Source organism: Alexandromys fortis, unplaced genomic scaffold (assembly GCF_014885135.2).
Source record: "Alexandromys fortis isolate MF-2015 unplaced genomic scaffold, M_Fortis_MF-2015_v1.1 scaffold_17, whole genome shotgun sequence".
Taxonomy (NCBI): domain Eukaryota; kingdom Metazoa; phylum Chordata; class Mammalia; order Rodentia; family Cricetidae; genus Alexandromys; species Alexandromys fortis.
The window spans coordinates 1,913,411-1,929,987 of NW_026067896.1; the positions used below are offsets into that span (position 1 = coordinate 1,913,411).

The 16,577-nt window shown below is 39.1% G+C and overlaps 1 protein-coding gene across 7 annotated transcripts in view; it reads left to right on the forward strand.

Moving 5' to 3' along the window:
• The window catches only part of Vps13b (vacuolar protein sorting 13 homolog B), a 399,494-nt gene that overhangs the window by 104,902 nt on the left and 278,015 nt on the right, over positions 1-16,577 (forward strand). The window lies entirely within an intron of this gene.

Genomic DNA, 16,577 nt, shown 5'->3' on the forward strand with positions numbered 1-16,577 from the left:
CCAGTATCATAAGTTTGAATGGGGGCCAGGAAAGAAAAATGAGAAGACAAGGCCGGAATTAGCCATGTGTACAATGGTGTACTTGGTAAACCCAGGGTAACCAGTGGGGCTAGAAATGAGGGGTCCTTCAAAGATTTCGGTGAGATTTTCAGATGGTGCAGAAGAGGGGAGCTCTGTTGACATCATACGGGATATACAAAAGGAAGCATATGCTAATACACCCAACACAGAAATTTGAAAAGATTTTTAATTGACCAGTCAATAAGTATGTGTAGACAGAGACTAAGGAAACAAGCGGCTACAGATTCAGGACTGTCCTAATTCCTAGATGTGGAATTAAGTGTTGTTACGGTGTCTGTGCAGCCGAGTCATTAGCCACACTCTAAACTGGACACAGTAAAAAGTATAGGGGTAGTCCAGGACCTGCTACTCCAGAGAGGACTCCGAGCAGCAATTGATGAATATGATCATGAAATTACAAACATTTATGCACCGCAATAGGAATGATCAGAGGAGAGAAGACACTGATGAGAATCAGAAACTCTTCTCCAGGTGTTCACAGGGTGGGAAGTATTAGCATGGAGTATGCGACAGATGAGATCAAGTGTCAAAAGAACAAATAACCCAGTTAGTAAGTGGGTAGATGAGTGTGCTACACACACTTACCCAGTGATAAGATCGTAGGCCAATAAGCACACGAAAACAGGTTCAGATCTTTAGCCCTTATGGAAATCCATATTTACTACACTGGAATTCTGTCTTATCACAGTCAGAATTAAACTCTTCTTTTTATAATATCTAATCCAATCCAAATACTGTATAGATAGAGCATTGAGAGAATAATGACGGGAAAAGTATTTGTATGTGTCCTTTCTGAATTTTCATCAGTCACGAGCCATGAACATGGGTGCAGGAAAGGGTTGGCAGTGTATGCTGTTGAGGGTGTAGAAGGGTAACGTCGCTGCAGGAATCAGTTTAGAGGTTAGAAGTATTTTATGATTCATACTGCTGTACCATTTCTAGATATGCCTTCAAGAGTCATTCTGGGCTACAGAAACTCTTATTGTGCCCATGACTATTTTCATATTATTAACAAAGTCATGTTATGGAATCAACACATAACCATATATGCTCATTTATGGATGAATGGGTGAAGAAAATGCACGCGTACACACACATACACATGGAATTGCAATAAAGTGAAGCATTTTGACCATTAATAAATCTCAATAAAGAAAAGCAGTGTGCTTCTTTAAGAATTATCCTCTTAAAAGAGAAAGACCTTAGATTCTAATAGTAGTGTGTTCAGCAAGACTGATACAATCATGAGATGTTACATATAGATAAACTATTTTTCCTGGTATTTAAAGGTACAGTTTTTGTGAATCAAATGGTCTCTTAACTGCCCTGCTCTTACAGCACAAAACTTCCCATTGGCAGAACATAAAACTGTGAGTGTGACTGTGTTGTACACAACTTTATTTGCTAAGATGGAAAGTGGCTAGTATGGCCTTTGGTTTTCCTAGCTCTGTGCAGATAGGTAGGCCTGGTGATTCAATAAACCACCTTTGTTAATGTCTGTTTAATTATATTTAAAAAATGTTCTGCCATTTAGTAAAGCATGGGTGTTGTTTGTATCTACCATTTACTGTTGAGTTAAACAGTCTTCTACTTTTTTTGTTTTGCCACATACAGAATTAGAATAATGAGCCAAGCATATTTAAGTGATAACACAATCTTTTTCCTAACAATATTAAGGTTATACCTCATAGTTAAAGGCCATTCTTAGAGTTACAGATTGATTTGCCTCTCACGAAGTTTCCAAACACTAAAAACAAATTGGTGTAAGAATAATTATCTGTGACACTTAGGGCATTTATCAGTACAAGTTTTATAATTTCTCGTGGTGTTAAGGAAATTCACATAGTCATGATTAGATTTATGTTTGGTATTTTTATGGATTTGTGTGCACAATGTTAATGCAATCATGCACTTGGTTTTAAAGAACTACTCTTTTGTCCTTGCTTTTTACTCCTTAAATATAATGTACTTTTGGTTTCTGTATTCGGGTTATCTTAAAATACAGTATTTCTACCCACCTTGGAAATACTAACTACATTCATGGCTAGGATATAGTAAGGAACTCATAAATATTTTTATAGAGCCAGTTTCAATGTGAGTCGGATTAGTCTTTTGAGCAGCAATCTGGATTTGAATCAAATATGTGCATATGTGCTTGGGTATCACTGATGTGACAGCCACGTCATAAGTCAAGATGCTGGGATGAAAGGTACGCAGTTTGTAAACTGCCCTTTCCAGACGGGCCCCGCCTGACTGGACGTGCGCACATCCTCTGTATACTGCCTCGGACCTTTGCCCATCAAGGCCTTTTTTCCTTGGTGTCTTCCTCCCCTCTGGCTGTCACAGTCTTTCTGTCTCCTCTCCTACAGAGTTCCCTGATTTTGAGGTGGATAGGTTTGATGGCGACATCTCATTTAGGACCTAGAGCTGCAAGGTCTCTTATTTTGCACAGGGTCTAGTTTTGGTTTCCTGTATTTGTTCCCACCTATTGCAGGAAGAAGCTTCTCTGATGATGCTGTGCTCTGACCCGTGAGCACAGATCGTTGTTAGAAACCCTTTCATTGCTGTGTGACTCTATCAGAAGAGGGCTGGGCCTGGGCCATGATGCCTGGCCAACCCAGAACACACAGTGGTGACCTTCACAATGCTTTGTCTCACAGTGCTTTGTCTGGGTGTTTTTTTTTTTTTCCTTTGAACCTTATAGATCTTTTGTTTATATGTTATTGTTTCAGATTTTGCTTTTATGGGGTTTCTGTGTGTGCAAATTTGCTTCCCAGCTTCTATATGTGTTTCTTGTGCTTTTTCTTTGGCTCTTTTGTTTGTTTTACCTCATTTTTCTAGTTTGTTTTAATTTTATTTATTATTTTTGCTGCCCTTTTGTATTCTAATGAGAGAAAGAAAAAATGGATTTAGATGAATAAGGAAGTTCGGAGGATCTCGGAGGAGTTGGGGGGGAACATAATTGGAATATGTGGGGATAATCTTTTCGGTTCAAGAAGTTCCTGACTTTGAAGCATCCTGTCGCCCTTTGTGGCACTGTCAGAAGCCTCACTTCATGCACAGCGTGCTCCTTGCGCCCTCCCCTGCGTGCTCTCTACACTCGACAGTGTTTACCTGCGGGGAGGCTTCTTGTGGGCTCTTAGCCTGCCAGTTTCCATGGGGCGTCGTGGTCCCTTGGTAGGACTGCTACATGATGTGAGCATTTTTATGTTCATATAAGTTACTAAAAGTAGACATGCACCACAGGTTTTTCTGTGACTTTTTCATTAGTCAAAGCATTTTATCACTGTAATTTATTTGTAGATAATATTTTAAAATGAGTTTTAGGTAAACCCTTAATCTTTTATATATAGACCCTCACTTTTCTTTATATTTTGTGATTTGCCCATGATTTTATAACATTTGTTGCTAAAAAGCTCTGTGTTTTTATTAAGTGTGGGTTATAAATAGGAGTTGGTCTTAGTGTGTGCTGTGTAGAAGTAGAGACAATCACGAAGGACTCACACTCAGGTTTGCCCTCCCTGAACCAGTGTCAGGAGACCTTTTCGCACATGGCCCCTCTGTTGGCTCAGGTCTACTGGCCTGTGTGCTCTCCTTGTTTCTCACTATAATTATATGGAGTTATAGTTGGCAGGCATACGGTATTTTTTCCTGTTGACAAATCTTAACATCTATCCTTGTTTTTTTTTTTTTTTTTTCTCTGCTTAGAACCAGTTCTGTCTTAAAATCTCTGTGCAGTTCCTGCCTCCTTTTCTGAGACTCCTCAGTCCCTCTCCTCACTCAGTTGGAGCAGCTCTGCTCGCATTTGTCATCGTTTATGTGTTCTTCTCTCAGCGTTGTGACAGTACCCCCACACATAGTCTGTCTTGCACCGTCTGCAGTGCTTTCCAGGGTTGCTCACTGCTTGTCATAGTTTTCTCAGGTCTTTGCAGTGTTTGACATGTAACGAACGCTTGATGATTTGGTGGGCAGTGAGTAAGTGAGCATTTCTGACACGTAGTCAGGGTTATGAGCGCATTGACAGATAAATAGCACGCACTCAATATGTACTAGCCTTCGCATCCTTTTTCTTTCCTCTTTTTAGAGGTAAGCTCAATGGTGGAGTGTATCTGCCAGCATCTCCCCCTGACAGTTCTAATTACCACAGGTAGCTTGTCCCTGGTTACAGCTTTCATTATCTGGCTTTCCTCTTGACAGTGGCGTGAAGTGACACATGTCAGCCTCAGAGTGCCTAATCAGAGTGACCTCCTCAGCTTTCCCTCCACATCTTCTAATCATCTTGTCTTTCCCACTGAAACCTTCATCATTCCTGGCTCTGTTAGCATAGTAGTCTCCATAGACCTGAACGTTGTTTACAAATCCCGAGAGTCAGGGCACTGACTTTTGTTATAGATTATCATTTCAAAGATGTCTCTATAAGTTTATAGCTTTGGAAGATAAATATACACTGTCTCCTCTAGGAGTCAAAGGGCTTACTGCCTTTCTCAAAACAACCAGTTCCTCCACAGGTTCATATAGTGTGTGTCTTTTGGCACGCAAACATTGTGTTGCAATGTCTCTGTCACAATGTCTGTGGGACATGGGAACAAAGGTAACTGGTGCAACTATATTGATGTCAAAGGTGTGCTAGCAACATGGTGACTAAGACTTTAGTCTCTGATTGGGGAAGTCTTTTCTTCTGCAGCAGCCATACAACAGATTAGTGCAATTTCAGATTCTTCATAGTTCCTGATGCCAGAATAATAACGTTGTTCTTTATGGCTCTACCCCCCCCCCCAAAAAAAAAGCACCTCCCTGTCATCATCATGTTTCTCTTTCTTCCCCATGTACAGGTTACATTTATTTATATTTGTGTCAGTAGGTGGCATATGTACATGCATTTACTGGTGCAGTGGGTGTCTTTTTGTATTGCTTTTCATCTTATTTTAAAATATGAAGTTCTTAATAAACTTGCATGTCATCCTTGTGTGTGTTCCACAAACGTTGCCTTCCTGTCTGCCTGCCTGCCTTCCTTCCTCCCTCGCCCTTCCTCCCTCCTTTCTTCCTTCCTTTTTTGAATTCTCAACTGAACAGCTCAGCCTAAACATTATCAATCATATCAGCCATTTTCTATATGTTTGAAACTGATACTTAAAATTGGTTCCAGTTGAACTAATAAGCCTCATTGTCTCTAGCATTTCAATACTTGGTTCCCAGTTGGTGGCTATGTTTAGGAGATACCACCTTGCTGAAAAAGTGTCACCAGGAAGCAAGTGAGTTTCAAAGCCAGGAGCCATTTCCAATTCACTCTCTGCTCTCTGTGGTTTAAGAGGTGAGCCCTCAGCTTCTGTTTCAGCTACCCTGTCTGCTGTTTGCTGTCTTCTCAGCCTTCTGCAACCATAAGAATGAACGAACTCTCTGTCAGTTACGATGACCATGGGGTTTTGTCAAGCAACAGAAAGGTGACTGATACAGTCTTGCGGTGTAGCCCAGCCTGACCTGGATTTTGAGATCCTTTCTCTTCATCCTTGCTGAGTCCTAGGATTATGAGCTTGTGTTACCACACACAGGACTGGCTTTCTTTAGTGTAGCAATACTGAAAGAAACATTTTCATTCTAGAGTTGGAAAGATAAAATTAGGTGTTTTCAGTGCTGTTCTGCAATAATGTAAAGTGTTTCTTATGACATAATCTTTGACAATTTATTATAATATTGCAACTTTGTAAACTAGAATAAGGGTTTATTTTATTTCATTAGGTTTTTATGAAAGGAAATAATTTTATCTGTTACTTATCAAATATGATGGGCTTTTTATTGTTAGTGGAAAGTTAAAACTGCAATTCTGGTGTCAGGAAATTAGTTTGATTGGGTTGATTAAACATAATAGAAAGTGCACACCAAAGTTCTTTGGTCAGGTAGCAGTTTCTAAGGAGATCTAAACTCAAGACTGTGCTTTCTTTAGGGAAACATCTTGTTTCTCGAAATTCTCTTCCTAATGCAAAATTAGGGGTATTGCCTTGGAGTTACGCCTTCAGAATTTTTGATAGGACACTGGCTAGAAATGCTTTTATATTGTACCAATTAAAGACAATTCACATTTGTGATTTGGATATAAGTATGTAAAAATTATACCCATCTATCTAACTACATTTCCTCTGTCTTCCCTGAGGACTTTACTGTGTACTTCATCTGTAATTGTTGCCAGTTTCTATCTTGTTCCCACTGGCTTCTGGTGCAAAAACCTTGTCCTCTTGATGACAGAGCTTGCCTGAATGATTTCATGCTCCTAGCATTTTTGTTCATGGGAATTAGGAGCAAAATGTAACTACAGCTGAACAGAGAGTCTATTTTTGTAATTTTGGAGTTTGGGCTCTGTTATTGGAACTAAATGAAGAGATGCAGGTGTTCTCCAGTCCAAAGCCTTTGGGAGTTTTGAGGGTAAATGCTTGAAAAGAAAATGCATGTGTTTCCAGAGTCAGACAGCAGCTGTGAGACAAGGATTTATGTTTTTCTCAGAACTTCGGGATTTCAGAATGTTACATTTAATTACAAGCACAGAAAGGGGAGCAAATGTTAAAGATGTTGTGCATACAAATGAGTTTACCAATGTCTCCACCATGCAGACTAGTTGTGGGGATATGTGTGCACATGTGAGTTTACCGATGCCTTCACCATGCAGACTAGTTGTGGGGATCTGTGTGCACGTGTGAGTTTACCGATGCCTTCACCATGCAGACTAGTTGTGGGGATATGTGTGCACGTGTGAGTTTACCGATGCCTTCACCATGCAGATTAGTTGTGGGGATCTGTGTGCACCTGACTTTTAAGCATGATGTAAACAATTTCTAAAAGATTATGGTAGTTACAGAATATATATAGCATTTTGAGAATGTTGCATTTGCAGTGGAGAACTTTTTAATCCACTAATTATGAAACAACCTATTTTCCATTTAGAAACATATGCATGCACACACAGATGAGTTAGTAGATGTGGAAAATATTTTCCATATGTACTTTGATTATAGCTTTTAATGATAAAACTTTTAAGTCATAACAATCTTATTATAAAAACTAAAATGTTTTTAAATATAAGTGTAAGTCTATAATAATTTTGAATTTTGACAGATTGATGCTTAAAGTTTTATATAAAGCATATATAAATATATTTAAAATGCTTTCTCAGATAATATAGTTTCTTTGAATTTTAGTTGCTAAAAACTAAAACATTTCAGTATTTGTGCTCTTAGGTTTTTTTTATTTTGCTTCCTTTTTGGAAAAACCTTCTTTTTGACTTTCCGAGGTGGGTCTTTTTGTGTCCTCTGGCAGACTTGCGGCATTCCTGTCTTCTGCTCTAGAGTGCAGGGACTGTGGGTGTGTGCCGCCACCATGTCTTGGCTATCATGCTTCTTCTTTTTTGTATATTCATTCATATTTGCTAATTTATGTAACAAGTACTATGTTACAGATTTTCTGCATATAAAGCTGTAATAGTTAATCACGGTTGCTAGTGTAAAACTCTAATATGTTGAGGAGATAGGCATACAAGTCATAGAAGGACGAGTGGTCTAGTGGACAGACGGGCTTTTGTGGTCTCATCTGCTGGGCTCACGCCATCTTTGTAGATCGTAGTACTTGGACTAAGTTAACCTTCTTGAGTATTGGTTTCTCATATTTAAAAAATTGATCCATTTTTCTCACCTATTATTTTTGTGAATATTAAGTTTAGTACAATAAACTCGTTTGTTGTTAACTAAAATGTAATGATAGCTTTGATTGTTTTTTGATTAATAGATTGTATTAATTAGACATTTCAAGTTTTTCTGAGTCTGTTACTTTCCTTCCTTGTTCTAGTCATGCTACCTGGTCTCTTTCCACTTCAGTTCTTCCTGTGGTTACTTTAAAACCTGGGACTGTTTGGCTCTGAAACTGGGCAGCAAAGCCTTCACCTGGTTCCAGAATGTTCCTTCCACATGGATGTGTCTCCTGAAATTGTGGTTGGGGGCCAGGAGCAGTTTCAATAGCAACAGGAAATTACTTTGCTCCTTTGAAAATTCCTGGGTTCTGGAGTGAAGCTGGGGAGGGAGTTTTGTGGGCAGCATGAGGACAATACCGTGCGATTTCCCTGTGTTCAGTAAAAAGAAGTGGTAGAGAATAGTAGTCATTTCACTACTAAGTTGCAGATTAATATAAAGGAAGTAGTTGTGAATGGGCTACATGTGAACTAAGCTGTAAGCTGTAGAATGTGTAGTATTTAATCATTTATTTAAAGTCTCTTTAAGTGAATCAAAAGCCATAATTATTACCCAAGTTCATATTGTAGAAAATGACGTAATTCTTCAAATTGTTTTAGCGTTTTCAAATGCTGGTTCCTATAGTTAACGTCCAGTTGCACTAACAGTGTGAATTAGTTCATGTTGTGAAGCTGGTTGTTCAGTAACTTTGACAAAACATTCAAGGTTGAAATTCCTGTTAATCTTTGCTCTTTCTCCTTTTCCTAGGTATTTAGCACCATTCCAAAGCTCCATCCCAAAAGCAGCTTTTGTATCTCATTGTGATAGAATTGGGAGTTCCTAAAGGCAGAAACCATTGTTAGTATATGAGGAAGGCAGAGATAGTTTTGCTGTTTGGATAGAGCTTTACTGTGTACAGGGTTTTGTCATTTCATTCTTAAATTGCTCAGTACTTTTTTCTGTATTTAGATTTTCATTTGCAAAGTAGAATTCTGAAGTTGGATGGGAATAGCTGAATGAATATAGTAGAAAAAGTTCTACAAACTCTATTATGGGTTAAGTATGAAGTCACACAAATACTCCCTTGACAGTAATCCCAGAATGCACAAGCAGAAAGATAAGTTATTAGTAACATGTAAAAAAAGATAAACTGCAGGCAGTCAACAAGGTAGATCGTAGTATAACAAAGCATCTTACTGCAGGATTTTCCTCTCTGCCACTCTGCTTTAGAAACAGGATCTCTCTACATAGCCCTGGCTGTCCTGGAACTCACTGTATAGGCCAGATTGGTGTCAAACTCACAGAGATCCTCCTGTCTCTGCCTGGCTCACATATTTTTAATAAATTACCAATAGCAATGAGTAAGTTATGAGACAAATGGCTTCATTAGTCTTTTGGGATTGTATTAACAAAGTCTCCAGAATTCATAAAGCAACGTTTGTGTCAGACATTTTAGGAGCTATTCTCCATAATTCTAGTTCTAAACTGTACCCTAAGAGGGTGATCCATGATGCATTGAAAGAATTGTGTTTAGGTCTGCAGAGATGACTTAGCAGTTAAGAACATGTGCTGCTTTTGCAGAGGTCCTAGGTTTAGTTTGATTATCCACATCAGGTGGCTCACAACTGCTTGTGACTTCAGCTCTAAGGCATCCAGTGCTCCCTTCTGTCCTCCACAGGTTCTCACATGCATGTGCAGGCCTGTACACACACACACACACACACACACACACACACACACACACACTCACGTTATATAAAGCATAAGTATGTTTATGTCAGTTATTTATGGTAATCATAAGTTGTTTTGCTATCCAATAGTAAATTATGAAATAATTCTGAATGTACTCCTAGATGTCTCTTGGTAAAAGGAGCCCGTATATTTTCTGTCATTGGAAAATGTTCATATTAAACGCTTGTTTCAAAAAGTAGTTAATATAAGTTTACATAGAAGAGGACCAGGAGTATAGCTCAGTGGCAGGACACTAGCTAGGCCTGTGCACGATCCTGGATTCAATTCAGAGCACCATGAAAATAATAAGTAAAAGCAAACAATGCCAAACTGCTTTATTTATCACCGTTCTTATAGCTGTGACAGCATGCCTACACAACAACTGTAGAAGTGAGACTTAATTCTGGGTCACAATTGAGCCTTCTGGAGGAAAGTGTTCCCCATTGTAGACCAGGGTCCCAGAGTGAGTGTGAAGGAGGAGGAGGAAGCCAGCAGAGCACCTGCACTATCCTCTTCCTGCCTGGGAACTCGATGTGTACCCACCAGCACGCCTTCCCCAAGACTGTGTGCAGCAGAAAGCAAATCGCAGTTGCTGCTGTTCCAGTCAGCTCCTTGCTCAGCACAGTCACCACACACGCTCTCACAGTATTGGCCAGCAAAGCCTGGAGGAATGGTAGATTAAGTGTGTAAATGCTCTTTTTACTTAAAATGCTTCCATTTTTTAAATACATTTGTTGGGATATAATATAAATTCTTAATGGTTTGGAGGGTGTTACCATTGTGGATGTAACATCCTTAAAGAACAATATAAGAAAACTTTAAAATTGATAATGCCTTTGCTTTGTTTTTTTTTGAAGAGTAGGTCAAACTAGTAGTAGAATGGGAAGATAAAAAGATATTTTGTGCAGGAACCTGCAGGTCAGAGTGTTTCCCAGACAACAGGGGTTTGTGCTGGCTCTTCCTTTTGGTTATACCTTTATTTCCAATTAACCTTTCTTTTCATTGAAGCATAATTCATGATAATTAGGAAAGATTTATAATTTTGAAACTAGGTCATTACCTTGATATAAGTGGGTAAAGATTGAGAGGAAGAAAAAAGTCAAGCATTTAAAGAGGTCTCATGTGAACATGGGGCTCAACAACTCCACAGTGTAGATGCTGGGGCTAAACAACTCCACAGTGTAGATGCTGGGACTAAACAACTCCACAGTGTAGACGCTGGGGCTAAACAAACTCCACAGAGTAGATGCAGGCCACAGGAAGTAGCGGGCTCCTCATTGTTTGACAGGTGATGCTCAGTCATTAAGTGGAGGGGAATGAGGAAGCAGCATTGATTTAGCTGAAAGAGGTGTCTTTAAAAAAACTGTTTAATAGAATTAAAGTTTCTAGCTTTCCTTATAAAAGAGTTGCTAACGCTGAAGAAAAATTTCAGGATAGACTTTCTTTTCTTTTTTAAAATATTTATTTATTATGTATACAATATTCTGTCTGTATGTCTGCAGGCCAGACCTCATTACAGATGGTTGTGAGCCACCATGTGGTTGCCGGGAATTGAACTCAGGACCTTTGGAAGAGCAGGCAATGATCTTAACCACTGAGCCATCACTCCAGCGCTTTCCAGATCATTTGTAGTTCAGAAGAATAAAGTGAACATCTTATAGGTGGCCAGACATTGTTTTCAGATGTGCGCAGGTAGAGAGTGAAAGAGGAAGAACTAACTCTTGCAACCCAGAGTATCTACTATTGTGTAGAGTAGCTGACGTGGCCAGGTGGTTATCTTCCTTCATTCAACACATTCATTCATTCATTCATTTCCTGAACCCTGTGATAAAGAAATTAAGACCTTTTCCTCTCTCTTTTTAAAAATACATTCTCTTACTTTAATATGTATGAAGGTTTTGCCTACATATGTTTGTGCAGCACATGAGTACAGTGCCTGTGGAGGTCAGAGAAAGGTATCTTAGCTTGTGACTTGATATTGACAATTGTATCTACTCTGTGGATGCTGCAAATTGAATCTGGGTTGTCAACAGGAGCAATTGTTTTCTTAACGATGAGACAGCTCTCCAGCTCCTTTTTTTGACTCTTTTTTTTTCCTTTTTTTTTTTTTTTAATTTTATTTGCTTTTTGATGCCTTTGAAGCCTTCCTGGTACTTGCTTTGGAGACCAGGCTGGCCTCAAACTCACAGAGATCTTCCTTCCTCTGTCTCCCATGTGCTTAGGATTGAAGTCATGCAACACCACTGCCCGGCTTTTTGCCTCTTCTTAATCAACTTATAGTTCCTCAAATGAGACATAGGGTATGCAAATATGTACAATGTAGTTAAGATCTTGTGAAATGGGAGAGGATTCCTGCAATAAGTCATGACAAGTGAGCCTTTAGTTGTGAACTAATGAGGAACAGTAGGTCATTTTGGAGGGGTACTAAGTAATTCTCTGTACCCAAAGCTTACACATAGTTTGGGAACAATGTTACAAGTTCATGTATGAGAGAATGTGCAAGCCTCTTCAGAAGGTTTTGAGACTGAAGGTCATTTGAAGGTGTTTGGACTGAATTCTGAATGGAAACTCAAAAGGTTTTGTCAGCTTAATGTTTGGAAACCAATTGGATGGTGGTATGGTTGAATATAGAAGGAGGGTGGGGCCAGCTAACAGTGATCTAATGCAAACAAAAGTGATTTTATCTTTATAAAGAATTCCACAGATTTGTGCCTCAATATGTTGTAATTAATAGAAATTGTTGGATTTGATGTACAAGGGAAATGGCACAGTTAATAAGCATTCAAGTGTGTGTTCAGAGATCTGGATAGTCATGAGCGCCTTTCTCTAAGACGAGAGATGGCAAAGAGCTTGGAAGAGCCTATCTTAGACTGCTGTTCTAAGTAAACTGGAAGCAATAGATGGTGGTTTAACTACGGTTCTATCGGCTGCCAGAGGGCACACCTGGTAAGGGTCCTCTTAGTGCTTCAAGAATTTAGAGAGCTCATTCATATGCCTCAGACAGTTGGGCTGAACTCCACTGCTCAGATGACTAACCCAGTGCTACAGCAAAGGCCCACTTCTTGATATGATTCAATTAAATTCAACTTGAGTTTAGGAGGTGACATTAAACCATAGTGATATCAACACTGATACTTCTTAAGTCCTTCATTTGTGTTGAGTGTTGCTCATTTGATTCAAGAATACACGTTCAAAAAACAATTCTCTGTTCAGTTCAGTGCCCCATTTTTTAATTGTGTTAATTAGCAATTTAAAGTCTAGTTTCTTGAGTTCTTTATATATTTTGGAGATCAGACCTTTGTCTGTTGCGGGGTTGGTGAAGATCTTCTCCCAGTCAGTAGGTTGCCTTTTTGTCTTAGTGACAGTGTCCTTTGCTTTACAGAAGCTTCTCAGTTTCAGGAGGTCCCATTTATTCAATGTTGCCCTTTATGTCTGTGCTGCGGGGTTATACGTAGGAAGCCTGCAATCACAGGACTTCAGATGCGCAGCAGCCTGAGGAGGAGGCTTAGTGCAGCCGGAGGGGGAGTACCAGGCCTTCCTGGCACAGTGAGGTCCTGTGCTAGCCTCCCCCATCACTCAGAAAAGTCTGCTGGATGAGTAGTCTTGAATAAAAATTTATTTCAGAAACTGTTACGTGATAAGCCCATTTATTATGAGAATGAACTTGAGACCAGAATAAGGAAATGGGTTGTCAGCCTGTGTTTCACCTCATAATCAGCACTGACCAGTTTGCCGCTGTCCTCCCTTATCCGTTCACCCATTGGCATTGTGTTTGGTCCTGTTTGCTTTCCTGTTAGTATTACTGACTTTGTCAGACACAGTGGCTGCTTCTCACTCAGAATAAGTATATGCTTGCAGTAACTCTCTTTTGTTAATTATTTAAGAATGGTATCATTTTTTATTAGATGAAACAATATGAAACTTGACTCTTGTGTCTTTGCACATTCATTGTACAAGTGTGAAATGGATTCACTGTAGTAATTTTAGGATGTCTGGTTAGGACGACCAAGCCATAGAGCATATTAAAGAGGTGAGGATAGAGAAGCATGGCTTGTAGGCTAAGAAACTAGGGAACTGTGTGCACCAGATGAATGTTATGTTAGAGAATTTTCTCTTAGAGGCGAAGAATCTGAGTAAATAGGTATGGATGTGGGTAGAAGGAGGTAAGATGTCTAGATTGACATGTGGGCTGGCGTGGTAGAAGTTACGTGTCTTCCTTGTTGCATGCAGGCATCTGCCTTGTAGGTGAGAAGAGATTGAACTGGTGTGGATTGAAATATATGCCAGTCGAAGCTGATAGATGCCACACAGGAGCGGCCTGGCTCAGCTGAAGCTGATAGATGCCACACACAGGAGCAGCTGACTCCGGTGTTAAACATAGTTCGATTTACTGTTGGAACTCAGGATCACAGGCTTTTGTCTCAGAATATCCTAGATCAGTCTTGGCCTTATTCACCCAGGAGAGACTAGTGCTCAGATATATTTAGTGAAGACCCTGGAGTAGGTTTCTGTGCCATTGGCGGAACAAATTAAGCCTCCACTGGTTGAGTGCTTCTCCCTATGCAGGGCAGTGTGGGAGGGTCGTCAGCCTGTTCATCTTATTGGCAGCAGAACACTCTTAAGTAGAGTTTTCCCATGGAAGCGGTGTCTTACTTGAAATTCCAGAACTTTTACTAAAAAATTTATGAAGTGGGATGATAGTAAGTTCCTGAAGAGTCATCAAAGCAAGTATGTGATTAATTGGCAATTTATTGACTTCATCCCCAGAGCCAGTTTAAAGAAAAGGGAGGGAAGGTTAGATTTGAAGCTATGCTTTGATTGCTGTGTGAGGTCTGTTTGAACTTTCTGGTTTGGCTGCAATTAATTAACTCAATTCAATTAGTATGTGAGTAAAAGTACACTTCTTTGGATCTATCAAAGGTATATTAATGGATGAGGTACTGACAGAATTGTGATTCCAAGTCTGGTTAGCATTAAAGTGCACTCACATTTACCTGTCATCATTAATCTCTTAATAAAACATAGCAATAACTACTCAGTATTTTGTATGTGTATTCTGAATTTTTTTAGCACATATCTGTACATACATATATATATATATATATTTGACTTCAGAGGATAATAAATTAAACATAAATTAGCTTTAAGCCTCCCTTTAAAATGGTATTTTAAAATGTTACCTCTTCAGTTCATTTGACTGCTTTAAAAATCTTTAGAAATTACTATCCTCTGGCTTTGTAGCCTGCTTGTGTGTATAATTTTATACATACATATAAAACAGAAGGTTTTTAAAAATTTCCAGCTTTTATTTTCTGTTAGCTTTTAGTGGCTGTCTTAGAATTGTCAAGAGAAACAGAAGTGATAGATATAACATATATTAAAGGGAGATCATTAGATTGGCTCCCATGATATGGTTGGAATACTCAATGACTTCCTTGAAAAGGAGAGACCAAAGTTGGTCAGTGCATTAAACTAGGCCCGTCAGCAATCCTGCCTGGTGCCCAAAGCTTGCAGGATTCTTGGAGAACCCTGGTTTTCAGTCCACTAGCCCAAAGAAGCTAGTTTTAATATCCACAAAGAGACAAGCAAGGTTTTCAATTGACATTGGGAGCCTGAAGAAGTGGCTTTAGTATCACCAAAGGAATCAGTAGCTACAAGGGAGATGAACACGCCAGTTAAGTGAGAGTCAGGAGAGCACGACGACCAGATCTTTCCATTTCTCAAAGGCACGTTTCACCTTCAGGAATATTCTTTCCACACCAATTAAGTCAGATATGGCCATAGGTCAACCTGATGTAGACAGTCCCTCACTGAAGCTCTTTCCATGTGATCTAAGTCGTGTCAAACTGACAGTGAAAATGATCCATCAGTGCGGAGTCACAGCTTGATACTCGCCTCATCTAAGCTGCTCCACACACACACACACACACACACACACACACACACACACACACGCACACCTCTTTATTCTTAGTGAGTTTCAACTTTGAACCTGTATGAATAAAGTTTAGGTGAAGAATTTGTACCATACACTATATAAGAACAGTGTAACCTCAGTGTAATCTCCGAGGTGGAAACTCTCAAGACCCATTTCACTATTACTAATGATTCTCTGTCAGGCAACAGTTATTCTCCTTGTTTCAAAGACCTTTTGGTATGAACTTAGTTGCTGAAAGCAACTGAAATATCCACAAGTTACTAGCACGTACTTGTTTCCTAGAGACATATGTTTCCCACACAGTTTATATATCTGTGTGTGAGTGAAGCCAGGAGACCCCTGGACAAATAGAATTCACAGTTATCCACTTCAAAGCTTGACTTTAGTTTTGCTAATTGAAATATGAAACCTATGCCATTTTATGCCTCTCCTAATTTACTACTTGTACATATTCTCTTTTCATTTTCTTTGTAGGTGTGTACATAAGTTTGTGTATCTGTTAAAGACTATTATATTTAGTGGTATTTTAAAGCATCATGTACTATACCATGTAGATTTGCAAATATGTGCATAAATATTTGCAATCATTTTTTTCTTGGTGGATTGTTTCATTGGTGTATTGATTCTCTCAAAGTAATGTGTGCCTTACTGTGGGCGAAAGGTGGGGCAAACAGAGGCAGAGTGGGGGGACATATCAGGGTGATAGGCAGGTGAATATGAGAAAAATATGCTTAAGTGTGTATTAAAGCATGATAATGAAACCCATCATTTTTGAAGAGACCAAAAATTGAAAAATATCACAATTCCAAAGAGTTAATGTAAAAATAAAGACTAGATTTAGATAAAGACTAAGCTGATTCACTTCTTGGGTATTCAGTTCCTAAGCAAACTTATAAGAAGTATTGTGAAACCAACTGTTCTGCAAACAGATATTCATTGGATATCTGCTGGGAATAATATAAGGAATAGAGAACTGGATACATGCTAGAAGTAAAATACCATCTCGCTATTGTGTTTCCAGTTTAGCTATACCTGCATCGCTCTGTCATTTTAGGACCAAGAAGGAATAGGTTATAGACTAAGAAATTGAATGAAGTGTATGGAAATATTCTAATATT